The sequence below is a fragment of the Furipterus horrens genome, unplaced genomic scaffold (assembly GCF_987537825.1).
Source record: "Furipterus horrens unplaced genomic scaffold, mFurHor1.1.pri manual_scaffold_15, whole genome shotgun sequence".
Taxonomy (NCBI): Eukaryota; Metazoa; Chordata; class Mammalia; order Chiroptera; family Furipteridae; genus Furipterus; species Furipterus horrens.
Genome location: NW_028327185.1, coordinates 22,773,679 through 22,787,845, shown reverse-complemented (window position 1 = coordinate 22,787,845; position 14,167 = coordinate 22,773,679).

Below are 14,167 nucleotides of genomic sequence, written 5' to 3'. Positions count from 1 at the left end.
AGGGAATGCACCGTTTTCCCAAGGCAACCAAACTCCGCAGCATGGCTGCCACACACTCCACTGCCTGAGCTTCTCGGGTAACTGGATCCCTGGCAGCGCTTCTGGATGCTGAGAGCAGCACATCGTGAGAGCAGGAGCTGGAACAAAGAGCATTTATTGTTCTGATGTGACAAAAAGAATGCGCAGGCTGCGCAATGATGCGGGCTGCACTATCCAGAGGCCGTGTCCTTGGCCCTCATGGTCGCAATATGGATGCCTCTGCTCCAGGCACTGCAGGCAAGAGGGAGGGCAAGGGGCGAGGCCAGCACCTTCTTCCCTCCCATCTGTCCTTTTGTAAGGACGGGAGCTCTTTCTCAGAAACAGCTCTCAACCACTTCCCTTTCTGCCTCATTGGAGGCACGTGGTCACTGCTGACTGCAAAGCAGGCCAGGAGAGCAAATCTCTGTTTGCGAGCTTGTCTGTTTGTTTGTTTTCCCCAGTGTCTGCAGTAGGAGGCGGGCAACGGAAAGGGGCACTGGGAATGGCTGCTGGGTCCAGGAGCTCCCCCGCGGGGTGCCAAGGCCCAGGTCACTGTGCAGAAATAGTCCCTCAGGGCAGCTCAGGCTGGCTGCTTCTGGCCTCAAGCCCACTCCCAGGCCACTTCATGTGCCTCACTTTCTGGTCTCAGGACCCCTTTATACTCTTAAAAATTGGGGAACCATAAAGAGCTTTTATTCATCTGGCCCATATCCATCAATGTTTACCATGTGAGACATTAAAACTGAGACGATTTAAGGCTATTCATTTAAAAATAACAATAAGGAATCCATTACATGTGAATATAAATTTCAGATAAAAAATATATCTTTATGAAACATAACTGTTTTTCACAAAAAATATCAGTGGGCACAATGGCCTTGTTTTGCAGTTTTGCAAATCTGTTTATTACACACCTTGCTAGAAAAAAGCTGGGTTCTCCTCCGCTCCTGCAATCTGTCATTGTCACATACAACATAGCACAGGGGAAACCCAACTCTACACTCATGACAGGATGAGAGAGGGAAAGAGAAATGCTGTCTCCGTTTTATTATAAGATGTAATTATTATAAAAATAGTTCTGAGCTCGCATATCCCTGAATGGGTCTCAGGCCCACCATGAGAACCAGTGCAGTGCAGAGCTGATCACTAGTCAGGAAGCCCCGAGTTAGCCACCCAATAGGGTCTGCCTTGGTCCCAGTCTCCAAGTTTGAGCTTTGCTTTTTACTTGCATAACTAAATGGTTAATTCCAGTGTTAGTCCCGGAACTAGGAAATGGTCTTCCCCATAGTTATATACAAGTCTCCATGGCTTGCCGAACAGAGAACTACCAGCACTTTGGAAACATGGGCTCATGTGGGTTTTCCTTTGATGCATTTGGATTTCAAAGGTCATAGGGTCTTTTCAGTCATGGCTCAAACAAATGGCAACCATGCCCCGCTTCTTCCCAGGAGTCTCTGCCAGAAGGAAACCTTCCTCCCCAGCTCATGCACAGGGGTCGGGGTTGGGGGGCTGCTGGGTCTGAGTCCCAGGCAGGGGAAGCAGGCATCTACTTGCACCTCCAGCCTTTCGCTCCAGGCTGCAAGGCCATTTGTCTGTGCACCGCCCTTTTTACAGGGATTATGGAAGACACAGTTGATGACATCCAAAGTCACTCTCTAAATCTTAGGATCAAACCTAAGACTCTCAGTCAACTGTTGTCAGCGTTTAATTATACCGACCTCATTCTCAGTGCACGTTTCAACCTCTCAGCTCTTTCCTCAGCGATTGTGAGCAAGTTCACAGGGCAGCCCTGGGGAGGGGCCAAGACCCAGGACACCTCCCTCTGCCACCTTCCCTAAGAGCTCCCGAGCTTAATTCTGAAGTGTCAGGAGCATTGCCGGCAAATTGCAGAAGCTGGACAGCCTTTAAGATCTGAGCCAGGTATTCTGAGGAGGTATTGGGGTTCGCAGGAGGGGTACAGAATCGCCGGGAACTTGCTCAAGCTCTGTGTGCTGGTCCCCTCCCCCACCCCCTTGGAGGTGAAGTTCTCCTGGCCCCACCCGGGTTGCAAAGCACTGATCCAGGCTGTTAGGAAAGAGCTTTATTAAATTTAAATTTAGCATGCGAAGCTGTGGATAACCCTATCTCTGTTTCTGAGAAACAGCTGTTTACTATTCTAGCACTGCAGACGCCTGGCAACCCCTAAAGCAGGACCGGCAGCCTGGGCACACAAGGCTTCTGAGCAGCCGCTCTGCCAGGGACCCCAGTCCCAAGCCCCACCTGCCCGGCTTGGCATTCAAGTTCGAAGGGGTACACAACCTGGAACTTCGCAGGCCTAAAAGGGCCATGGGGACCTATTTTTGATGACTCTGGGGGATTATTTAGAAAGGAAATTCCGTAAAGTCCACGTAGTTCTTAAGAAGTATTTTGTTCCACTGCATGCTTTCTTTGTCCCTCTGGTTCTATCTTTGTTTTTCCCACTGTACATTTATGGGTCTGGAACTGAAGGGCAATGAAAGGAAGCTGTTGTCCTCAGGAGATGTTCCTGCCTGGGAAGTTCCTGGAACCCACTGGCGGCCGGCGTTCTGGGGGAAGCTGCAGGGCAGGCAGGGTTGGCGGCTTTCCTGCTAATCAGAGGGGCAGTTCTTATTCTATTGTCACTTCGTCCAGGTAAAATGTGACATGGCTTACATTACAGCTGCACAGGCATCGTGGCCACATTTGTCACTGAACACCGAGAAACTGTTCTGCCCACACTTTCTTTTTGAAGCATTCGCTGTCCGCAAAGCCCTCTGATTAGACCCCCTGCTTCTAAGTCACATGCACAGTGTGTGACACTTGATGTTGAAGTGGGGGCACTGGACAATGGGGCAAAGGGTCACGGTATCTCTACAAGTGACATTATAGACATGCCATGCCGCGTGATCCACAGCTAAAATGAGACTCCGGGGGCTGGACAGAATGGAAAGTGATGATGCGAGGTGCCTGAGCGGAGATACTGTGACCTCAGATGACACCCACAGCCAGTGCTGTATAAGCTGAATGGGCTGGGGCTGAGTGCTCATGACGACATCGGGCACAGAGAATGTTATGAAGTCCCACGTTATTCCCTGCTGGAAGTGTCCCGTCCAATGGGCCCCCTTGTTATGGAGAAAATCAAGTAAAGCTCATAGACTTCATCGGTATTGATGTTGGAAATGTGCTCTGGGAGAGAATGGTATGCATGCATTTAAAGAGTGATGTTTTTTTAGCAAAATTTGTCCATCCCATCTCTTCTGTGGTTGTCTTTGACATATTTCTCCAGCAGACCATGTACCAGCCAACAAATGCCAATACAGTCCTTACCACAGTCAAGGCTCAAACAAGACAAAGTATAAAAAGATAGAACAGACATGGAATTTGCTAGCTAGCAGGAGAGGACATACATTAATACATAAAGAGTTATTCCACATATACACATAAAAATATACATTTATATATGTGAATGTCACAGAGTATGGCCATAGTACCTTCCATTAGGTAGGATATGTGTAAATGAATCGTATACATATGAGCAGGGATATTTTTATGGAGGATGCACAAGAATATGCTTCTAAAATATTTACCCCTGGAATTCTGGAAACCAAGGCAAGATTCCAGAACCTTCCTTTTAATAAAGAGTTTGTATAACACAAGTAACAGTGCTTAAAAAATTAATGAACCCTATTTGTAAGTTGATGTATAGCTTCCTCTATTCCTGAAGGAATCATATCTTTATCAGATGATTTTCTAACATAATCACACAGTCCCCCTTTTTCCACAGTCTATTTTCCAGCCAACTGTAGCTCAATGGTTCCTCGGCCACACCATCCCCTCAACCTCATCCTTAGTCTTTGGAGAGAGGGTAGGATGAAAAATTCATCAAGCCGAGGCTACGTGGAGTGATGTGTGGAGTGATTTCCTTCGCTGTGAGACCGAGACACATGCATCATAATGGGAACATTTTCGAGTATAAGGTTTCTCCAAGGCAGTACTTTAATATTTCAATTCTATAAAATATACTGGTGTTGTAGGACCAGATATGTTTTATATCTTGAACCTTTAAAAATATATATAGGTGTTATTTAAAATTAAATACTTATTAATCTATAAGCTTTTAATTAAGTGATTCCATTAAAATTAAATTTAAAGAATTATTTCTAATAATAATGGAATGAAGTCTTGGTGAAGGTGAGTGTGCAATCCAAAACTTTTTGTTTTGTTTTGTTTTTTAGAAAAATAGTGCATCAAAGTGGAAATTTTCTAGGAGTTTGGTGTAAAGATGCAAAAGCAAATTTGAAATATGTCCTCTAAGATTCTTAATTTTTATTTTTATTTTTTTAGAGGCAAGCTTACCAGCAAATGACTAGCATGCTTTCTCTAATTTACACCTTCTAGGCCCTGCCCTGTGGGAGCCTGTCTTCCACTAAAGGCCAGCCGCGCTCCTGGGAGAGGCCATCAGCACTTGGCACTGGATCTCAGCGTCACCGGGTGGGACCACAACGCCAGGTGGCCTGCCGTCCTGTCTGCCTGGAAGGAGGCTCCCGCCTGCCATGTACTGCCGGCCCCTGACGGCAGTGTATTGACCTGCGCTGCCCTGCTGGCCCCCTGCACCTGGCCTCCATCCGCACCCGCACCCCCACTGGGTGATTCCAGAAATTTCATTTTCCTCACTCTGGAACCCTGGAGGTACGCGCACGTGCTTCGCCTCTCCTTGTGCTGTTCTGGGCTATTGCAGAATCGTCGCGGCGTAGTACTGAGTCCGCTTTACGCCAGTCCTGCCTACCACCCGGAAACCCCCAACCGCCTGTCCCGGTTCCAGGATGAGTACCTGTTGGAAATAAGGCCTTCGGTGGAGGAGAGGGAGAGGGGGAGAGAGGAGAGAGAGAGGGAAGGACGGGGAGGCAGAGACAAGATGGAGAAAATGGCGATGAGAGAGGGAGGGAGTTTCCCTCTCCTCCTCCTCATTCCACTCTCTCTGTTGCTTTGACCCCAACACTAGTCCCTGGCATTGAATGTGGAGAGAGGAGGAATAGGAGAACCCTCATCTTGTCACCTATGTCCTGCCACTGCACTTCCCCCCCTCCCCCCACCTCGCTCCCCCGTGTGTCCCTGCTGAGAAGAATGAGAAGATGGGAAAAGATAGACCCCAAGAGGGTCGGGCCCAGTGCTGTCCCTCACTGCTCCTGCGCCCCCGGACCACACCATTACCCCTCGAAGGGGCCTCCACCCCTTCTCCCTGCTCTGCCTGCTCTCATCCCCTCCACGCCACTGTCTCCTGCCAGAGCCCTGTCCTCTAGGGTTCCCAGTCCCTGTCCCCACTTCACTGCAGCCTCCAAGGCTCAGTAACTTCTGTCCTACGCCATAGAATCCTTGCTGGTGGTATAGACTTGGGAGGTTCTTTTTATATTTTTATTTTTATTAAAAAAAAAAGTCCTCACCTGAGGGTATACCTATTGATTTTAGGGAGAGAAGCATCTATGTGACAGAAATCATCTATTACTTGCCTCTCTCATGTGCCCCAATCGGAGGTCAAACCCACAACCCTTTGGTGTACATAACGATGCTCCAACCAGCTGAGCCGCCCGGCCAGGGCTTGAGAGGTTCTTAATCCAGTTCTAGGACAGTAGCAATGGAGACATAGTTCTTGACACCAGAGTTAGGACTCTGTCAAAGTGGGGACTGCTCTCATTTCCACAATGTGTACAGGAAAAAAGACAGGTCTTGTTATGACCCACAGGTCTTTGATAACCCAGTTCCGGTCTTCCCTCCACTGTATCAGTTGCCCTTCCTCCCTGCACGATCCCCACACTCCAGCCACCACACCACCGCTATTTCCGTTCCTGCTCTTCCTCTTGGATGGAATTACTTCCCTTCTCCTGCTACCCATTTGCTACTTAGTCTTCCAGGAGCAGCTGAAGGTCCCTTCGGTTGCTCTCCAGGACCTGCTTCTCCCTTTTCCTTCAGGCAGACTCTGCTTCTCCCTGACATGGATTTCCACACTTCCTGTGTACACTTGAGAAGTGTGCACATCTGTCACATCGTATAAAAGTTTTTGTTTGTGTCCTGCCCTCCTCCATGCACAGTATGCATCCAGGGGGAGTTTTTGGAAGGTCGGGGAGCATTTCTAATCCATCTTTAACTCTCAAAGAACTAGTGTGCGGTAAACTTGTGTGTGTGTGATGGACAGAGTTAAATGACATATCATTTATTAGGTCTACAATGTAGGTGTACTGTAGACTAAATGGAATTTTGTACCTATCACATGCTGGGAACTATTGTAGACACCAAAGATAGAGCCATAAAAAAATGACAGGTACGGTACCTACAGTTGTGGACACTACATGGTGGAGGATGGGCAAATAAGCAAGCAAACAAATTATTGACTACATTCACATCAGAGAGTCTTAGGGTCTGTGGGTGAAATACTACAAGGCAATGTGGCAGAGTGGCCAGGTAGCACATGTTTTTTCTGAAGTGGTTGGGGAAGGCCATTCTAATGAATTATTAGTAGCATTTGCTCTGAGACTTGAATGATAAGGCAACAGTGAAAGTCTGGGAAGTGGAACATTCTAGGCAGGGAACAGCAATTACCCAGCCCAACGTACCAAAGAGCATGTCGCATTAGAGAAACCGAGAAGTTAGTGCTGCTGGAGAAACATGAGAGAGGTAAGTGGTGGGTGATACAGACTGAATCGTGTCCCCAAAATGCTCCTGGAAGCCTAAGCCTCAATGTGATTGTATTTGGAGATGATGCCTATGGGGGATAAACAGGTTGAGCTGAGGTGGTGAGGGTTGGGCCCTCGTGATGAGATTAGTGCCCTTATAAAAAGGGACATCAGCGAGCTTATGTTTTTCCTCCCTGCCACGTGAGGTCATAGTGAGAAGGTGGCCGTCAGGGAGCCTGGGCTCACTCATGTGGCTGCATTTAGTTGGTGGCTGAGCTTTCCTGAAGGTCTGAGGCTTGGTGCTGACCATCAGCTGGGGGACCTTGGCTCTCCTCTCTCTCCATGCAGCATTTTGTCCTCCAGAGCCTCTCTACGTGGCCCTTCTTTCTGGCAGAATAGTCTGCACTGCCTTACAGTGTGGCTGCTGGGTTCCAAGAAAACAAAGTGAAACCTATCAGACTCAGCATCACTGCGTTTTACTCCATTGGTCAAAGCAAGTCCCAGAGCCAACACAATTCAAGGAGAGGAGAAACAGACCCCACCTCCTGGTACCAGGATCATGTACATAATGGAGAAGTTGTTATACTTAGAGGGGAAACTTCCCCACTGGGTCCATCCCACCCTCTGCATTCCTCTTGTCCCCTCCTTTTGGATCTTGCGGAGAATTATGGGCTTCTCTAGTCAGGTCTCAGGAACTCACTTGAATTCCTTTTGATGCAGGTTCAGCCCTGGCTTTGACCTATGTCACATTAGTGGCTTTCCACATTGTTCCTCCTACCCAAAGCTTGAACTCTATTGTGTGTGTGGTAACTAAATCTTTTTCTTGCTCCTGTTGAGGTAAAATGATTACAATTGTTAATGGCTTATATTTATTAAACCCATTCTCTATATCAAGCAAATCTTGAGAGTTTTGCATTATCTATGTTTTGCAAATGAGGAAACTGAGATCCAGAGGATTACTCAGGCGGCCAAAGGTAGTATAATCCATTTTGCGTTGATTTTGTATATGGTGTAAAATAGTGATTCAGTCTTGTTCTTTTGCAAGTGTCTGTCCAGTTTTCCCAGCACCGTTTATTAAAGAGACTGTCTTTTCCCCATTCTATAATCTTGGTGCCTCTGTCATGAGCTAATTGGCTGTGGGGTTATTTCTGGCCTCTATATTTTGTTCCACTGATCTGTGTGGGTTTTTGCCAATGCTGTACTATTGCCATTCTTTTCAGTGTTAGTCATTCTGTTAGATGTGTAGTAAAATCTCATGGTGGCTTTGACAGCTTATAAATGATGCTGAGGACATATTCATATGTTGATTAGACATTCACATATTGTCTTTTTGAAGTGACTGTTAAAAAGAGAGTGTTTTTCTACTAGGCTATTTGTCTATTTTTTCTTTTTGATAGAAAGCACCTTCTTAACTCTCCTGGAAATGAGTCATTAGTCAAATATACAATCGCAAGTATTTTCTCTATTTCTTGGCTTGTCTTTGCACTGTCTTAATGGTGTTTTTTATAAACTTGTTCTTACATATCACTACCTAGGTGGCCCCACTGCTAATTTCTACTTTCCAATGGGGTCTCCCCATTTCTTCTGGACCCTCTCTCCTGCTGCCTGTTGCTTGCACCCTTGCCTTCAGGACACTATCTCTTGCTGGCTGCACTGAATGCCATCAGAATTCAGCGCACCTGTTCCTGTCCTTTCCTGGCCTGCCCCATCGCAGTGGTCAGATCTGGTTCCAAGTTCTGGCACCTTCCATGCTTCTCAGACTCCCTGCAGTTAACTAACTGTGACCAATCATGTTCTGAAAATAAGTTCAGGATGTCCAAACAATTGACTTATAAGTGAACTATTGAACCCATAACATTGTACACTGGGGAGCCCTAGTTTTCTTTCTTTCTCTGTTAGTCACCAAGAACCAAAAGTAACTCTTCTGGCCGAAGGGGACTGAAACATTAAGACCATGATGTAGATCTCCAAGACACCACTGCCAGCCCACCAATCCATGGGAGAAATTATACTATACGGAAAGTCTTAAGCCAAACTGAGAAATTCAACAAATAATTGTCAGGTGCCTGATATATGTCAGTCAGTGTTCCAAACACTACAGAAGTAACACATGAAAAAAAGCCATGCATACACTTATATCCTAGATGGAGACACAGATAGTAAACAAGCTAAGTAAGTAAGACATCTAGCATGTCAGACAGTAATCTTAAGAGAAGGGAGGCAGGAGTATCAGGACAAGAGTAACGAATTGACAGTTTTAGATGCGATTTCCAGGTAGGAACTCACCAAAAAGGTGATATTGGAACAAAGACCTGAAAAAGAGAGAGAACTGTGGACATATAGGGAGGAAAGAGCATTTAATACAGCACAAACAGCAAGTGCAAAGGCCCTGAGGTGGAAGTGTGTCTCTTGTGTTAGAAAAACAGTGAGCAGAGAAGAGACAACATGGATGGAGTTGAGAAAGGAAAGCAGAGAGAAGAGGTCAAAGAAATATAAGGGGGTAGGCCCTTCTAGGCCATTGACCTACGTATAATATGTCCTACGGCTATACTAATTTGGGATGGTGGTACTCAGAGGCCAAGTTCACCTTATTTGTAAACAAGGAAGTGGTTGTCATTTGGTGGTTGTTAAGAATAGCTAGCTGCAGCCCTGAGGGGAATGGAAAGAACAGCAGTGAGATGGGAAGGGCCAGAGGCTACACCTGGACCAGGAGTTTGGCTGGTGGGGGAGGGGGCACCAAGTTCAAAGAGACAAGAAGATTTGGGAAAAGGCCAGGACATGGGAGGCTGGCAGAGCCTACTGGCTTTGCAGAGAATTAGTAAATAAGAGAAGGGGCTGAGATCATATTAAGAGATCTCACTGGTACACAGGTCATTATTCAAGGAACAATTTCTCTTCAGTGTCTGTCTGCTTTGGGCCATGTCTAACACAGTAAGTTATTGTTTTTTATATTTTGTGAAGATTTTGATTTTTATCTGCAAGAAAATTAATCCATCCTAGTTACTATACCAAGACTGGAAGTGAGACTTCTTTTATTACTACTACTACTACTACTACTACTACTACTATTATTATTATTATTATTATTATTATTATTATTGTAATCCTCACCCAAGGATATGTTTATTGAATTTTAGAGAGAGGAAGGAAGAGAGAGAGAGAGAGAAAAACATCGATCGGTTGCCTCCCGTTTGCGCCCTGACCAAGGGTGGAACCTGCAACTTTTTGGTGCACAGGAGCACGCTCCAACCAACTGAGCCACCTAGCCAGGGCTATTATTATTTTTTTATTTGAAGAGGTTGTCTACTGCCTTCAGCAATTCTTTCTTGCTCTATATGTGTTTTTAAAATTCTCTTCTTGGCTCTTAGTTCTCCTTAGGTAAGGTGCACTTTTCTCTGTTGGCTTATGGGGGCTCCGGTCTGACGTTGGATCGCTTAGGTTGGTGGCCCTCCTGCATATGGTGAAGGCGGGTGCTCCTCCTATGGACTGGCAATGTGGAAGCACTCTGTTGATGACACAGACAATGTCTCTCTGTTCTCACTTTCTTCTTACTTACCTAGCCTCAGGATTGATGAAGTCTTCCTGAGCTTTGCATTAGTATGCGTTGCTACTTAACAATATTACTGCAAACCTAGTGGTTCAAAACAACGTTTATTATCTCACACTTTCTGTGGGTCAGACACTGAGTCATCTGCTTCAGCATCTCACGAACCTGCAATTAAGGTGTCAGCTGGGGCTGCGGGGTCATTTAAGCTCAACCAGGGATGAACCTGCCTCTGGGCTCACCTGCTGTTGGCAGCGTTAAGTTCTTTGTGGGCTGGCGGACTGAGCGTTGTCATTTGGAGGTTGCCCTCCGTTCCTTGTCCTGTGGGCCTCCTCAACAGTCACTTGTCCTTCAAAGCCAGCAAGGAAGAGAGACTCCTGGTGAGACTGATGTCACATCGTGTCACTTCTGCCATATTCTATTGGTTGGAAGCAGTCCCCATGCCCACAAAAAGGAAGGTTTTAGATAAAGGCATGGACATCAGCTCAGGGGCTGTGGGGACCACTTTACAGTCCATCTGCCACTAGCTTCTTCTTGGCATCTCGAGGCCAGGAAGACTAGACACATTCAAGTATTTGAAGTCACCCCACCAATGGAGGGGCATAGACTCCAGCAAGACATGTTCTACCAAGAAGCCTCTCCTCTCCTCCATGGTTCTCATGCAATTTCCTGGTGCTCTTAGCCTCGTGCCCTTCCCAGCACCAGAGAAAGACAAACCTCACCCAGAGCAAAGGCCTACTTTGCTGCTGTGACTATTGGTCCAGGTGAGCATCACTGAGATGGCACGTCCCCTGGTCCCCTGCTGCACATTTCTTTTTTTCCAACCATGTTTTTTTGTTAAGATTTTATTTATTTGTTTTTGGAGAGAGGGGAAGAGAGGGAGAAAAACATCATTTGGCTGCCTATCCCGTGTCCCCAACTGGGGACTTGGCCTGCAACCCAGGAATGTGCCCTGATAGGGAATCGAACCAGTGACCTTTCAGTCCTCAGGCTGGCACTCAATCCACTGAGCCACACCAGCCAGGGCTGTACATCTTTTTAAATAACAGCCTAAATATTTGAAAAGTATTTAAATACAGGGGTGAGCAAAAGTAGGTTTACACTGTTCCCATGGGAAATAATACAATACTTAATATATAATGCAGGAATAAACTCTGTTTTGTGTACTCACAACTGTAAACCTACTTTTGGTAACTCCTGTAAATTATGATATGCACACATTATAGTACCTTCAAATTATGTAGCTATTAACAGAGATTTTAGCATGGAAAATTATTCCAGGAGGAGCAGTTTAAAAAACAGTAGATATTTCAAACACAATTCTTTGAAAATATATGCATGCCCATGTATATAAATGTTAAAAGTGGTTATCTCTAGGTGGTAAGGATAATGAGTGATTTTATATTTCTTCCTTTAACCGAGCTACATCAAAAATATAATGAAATGTATTACACAGCGACATTACATATACATTAACACGGGGTTATGTCACTCTATTCTAGGACTGCCTAAAGTTAACTGTTATTCACACGCACACATACAAGACATTCAGGCCCTGGCTGGTGTGACTCAGTGGATTGAGTGCTGGCCTGCAGATCAAAAGGTTGCTGGTTTGATTCCTGGTCAGGGCACGTGCCTCGGTTGTGGGCCAGGTCCTCGGCTGTGGGCATGTGAGAGGCAACTGATCGCTGTTTCTCTTGCTTATCCATGTTTCTCTCCCTCCTTTCTCCTCTCTCTAAAAATAAATTTAAAAAATATTTTTAAAACAGACATTCAGAAAGTATTGTTTTTAGATTATATTGGCTTCCAGATATTATTTAAAAAATTTTTTCTGATATCAAATTGAAAACACTATTTTGACAAAATAAGAAAACAGAAACCACGAGAAATATAGAGAAGAAAACAGAAACCACAGGAAATATAGAGAAGAAAACAGAAATTAGTCTCACTGTCTAGTTAATATTGGCATAAATTTATTTCCAGATCTTATTCTATTCATATACGGTTGCATAAGAATATATATGTTTACTAAACAGGGGTAATTTGAGATATACATTTTTGTATCTCTTTTTACTTAGCATAATGTTGTGACATTTTCTAGCAGAATTAAAGTCTTATATTTTTAAAGCCTACCTTGAATTACTTTCAGATGTTTCTCTTCATTTATTAATAATTTATATGATTTACTAATGATCAACATAATCAATAAATTAATAAGCCAATAATTATATGGGCATTCCTAAAAATCTGAAAATTCTAACCCTACACCTTAAATTTTTTAATTACTAAAATTAAATTTAAAAAATAAACATTTGGAAAAGCTAATATTGCTGTAGATACTAAGGTAAGCAAAAATGCTATATATTTGATATTATTTGATGGAGAGCAGTGTTGCTATGCATCATGAATACCAAAATGCAGCTAAAAATAACAACTATAGTTGAGTAAGCCTGCAGAAGATGTTCTAAGCACAGATGAAGAAACATGATAGCAGAGCTTGTGTGCTGTGTTGGAAAGTTTGGGTCTTCTGTTCAAGTATGGAATAACATCCAAGTTCATTCCAATCCTGTCTTTGTGGATTAGTGGTTAGGAAAGTGGTCGGAATTGGACATGTAAGTATAGCAACTCTAAATGAATATTTCTAAGATGATTAGAATAGTATATAAAGAAAAATCTTGGAGAAGAATGTATTGCTTATCAAGAGGTTCAGAAATTTGTCTTAATAAAAGCAGTGAACCGTTCATCTTAATATCTTAAGATATATGTGCTCTGACCAGATCCTCAGGAAGCTGGGCATTCAGGGGAAGGTCTCTCAAGGACTTGCCTTCTATAGAAAAAGCACCCAGATTGGATTATAGAACCACTTGAGTGATCTGAACAATTTACTATAGTTTATCTGGGGTTCAGATTTTTCTTCCTTAAAAAATGATAGAAGTAATATATGCTCATTGTAAAAATAATAAGCAATATTTAAGTCTATAAAGTAAAAATATACTTTGCCTCACTTTCCAAGTCTCTTCCATGCTGTAACTGCTTTTAAAAAATTTGGTGTATATTAAGAAGTACCAATCAGTTGTTACAGAATAGTCATGGGGTTATAAAGTACAGCATGGGGAATATAGTCAATGATATTCTAATACGTATGGTGTTAGATGGGTACGAGATTTATTGGGATGATCACTTAGTAAGTTATGTAATGTCTAAGCACTGGGGTGTACACCTGAAACTAATATAATATTGGATGTCAACTGTAATTGAAAAATAAAAATATTATTAGAAATTCGGTGTGTATCACTATATATTTTCCTATAAGCATTTAAATATATATTTTTAATAAAAATAGGATCAAATTTTATATATTGTCCTATAACTTGCTTTTTTCCATTTATCATGAATGTTCTTTCCAACTTCAGTTTTATATTAATATTTCATGGTACAGCGATACCCTCATTTAGTTAACAATTCCCATTACCAAAGGATATTTAGATTGACCCCAGTTTTTCACCATCTAAAAATCTGCAACTAGGCCAAGATGGAGGCATAGGTAGACATGCTTCACCTTCTCGCACAACCATAAGAAAAGTCACAACTAATCTCAAAACAAAAAACAACTGCCAGAAAATTGAACTTCATGGAAGTCCAGAATCTAAGGATTTAAAGAAATATTCATCCAGACAGGTAGGAGGAGTGGAGCCGGGAGCCAGGGAGCCAAGGGAGAGAAGACAAAATGTGGAGGTGGTACGGCAGTGGCTGGTGGAATGAACAGTCCCACATTCACGTGGCAAATAAAAGCTGGGAAGACGACCACACACAGGAGACTTCCGGCCAAGATGGAGGCCTAGACTGACACACTCTGTCTCACTCCACAAATAAGAAGGAATACAACTACCACAAAACCATAAATAACCAGAAGTTCCAGAAAATAAATGGAAGTCCAATG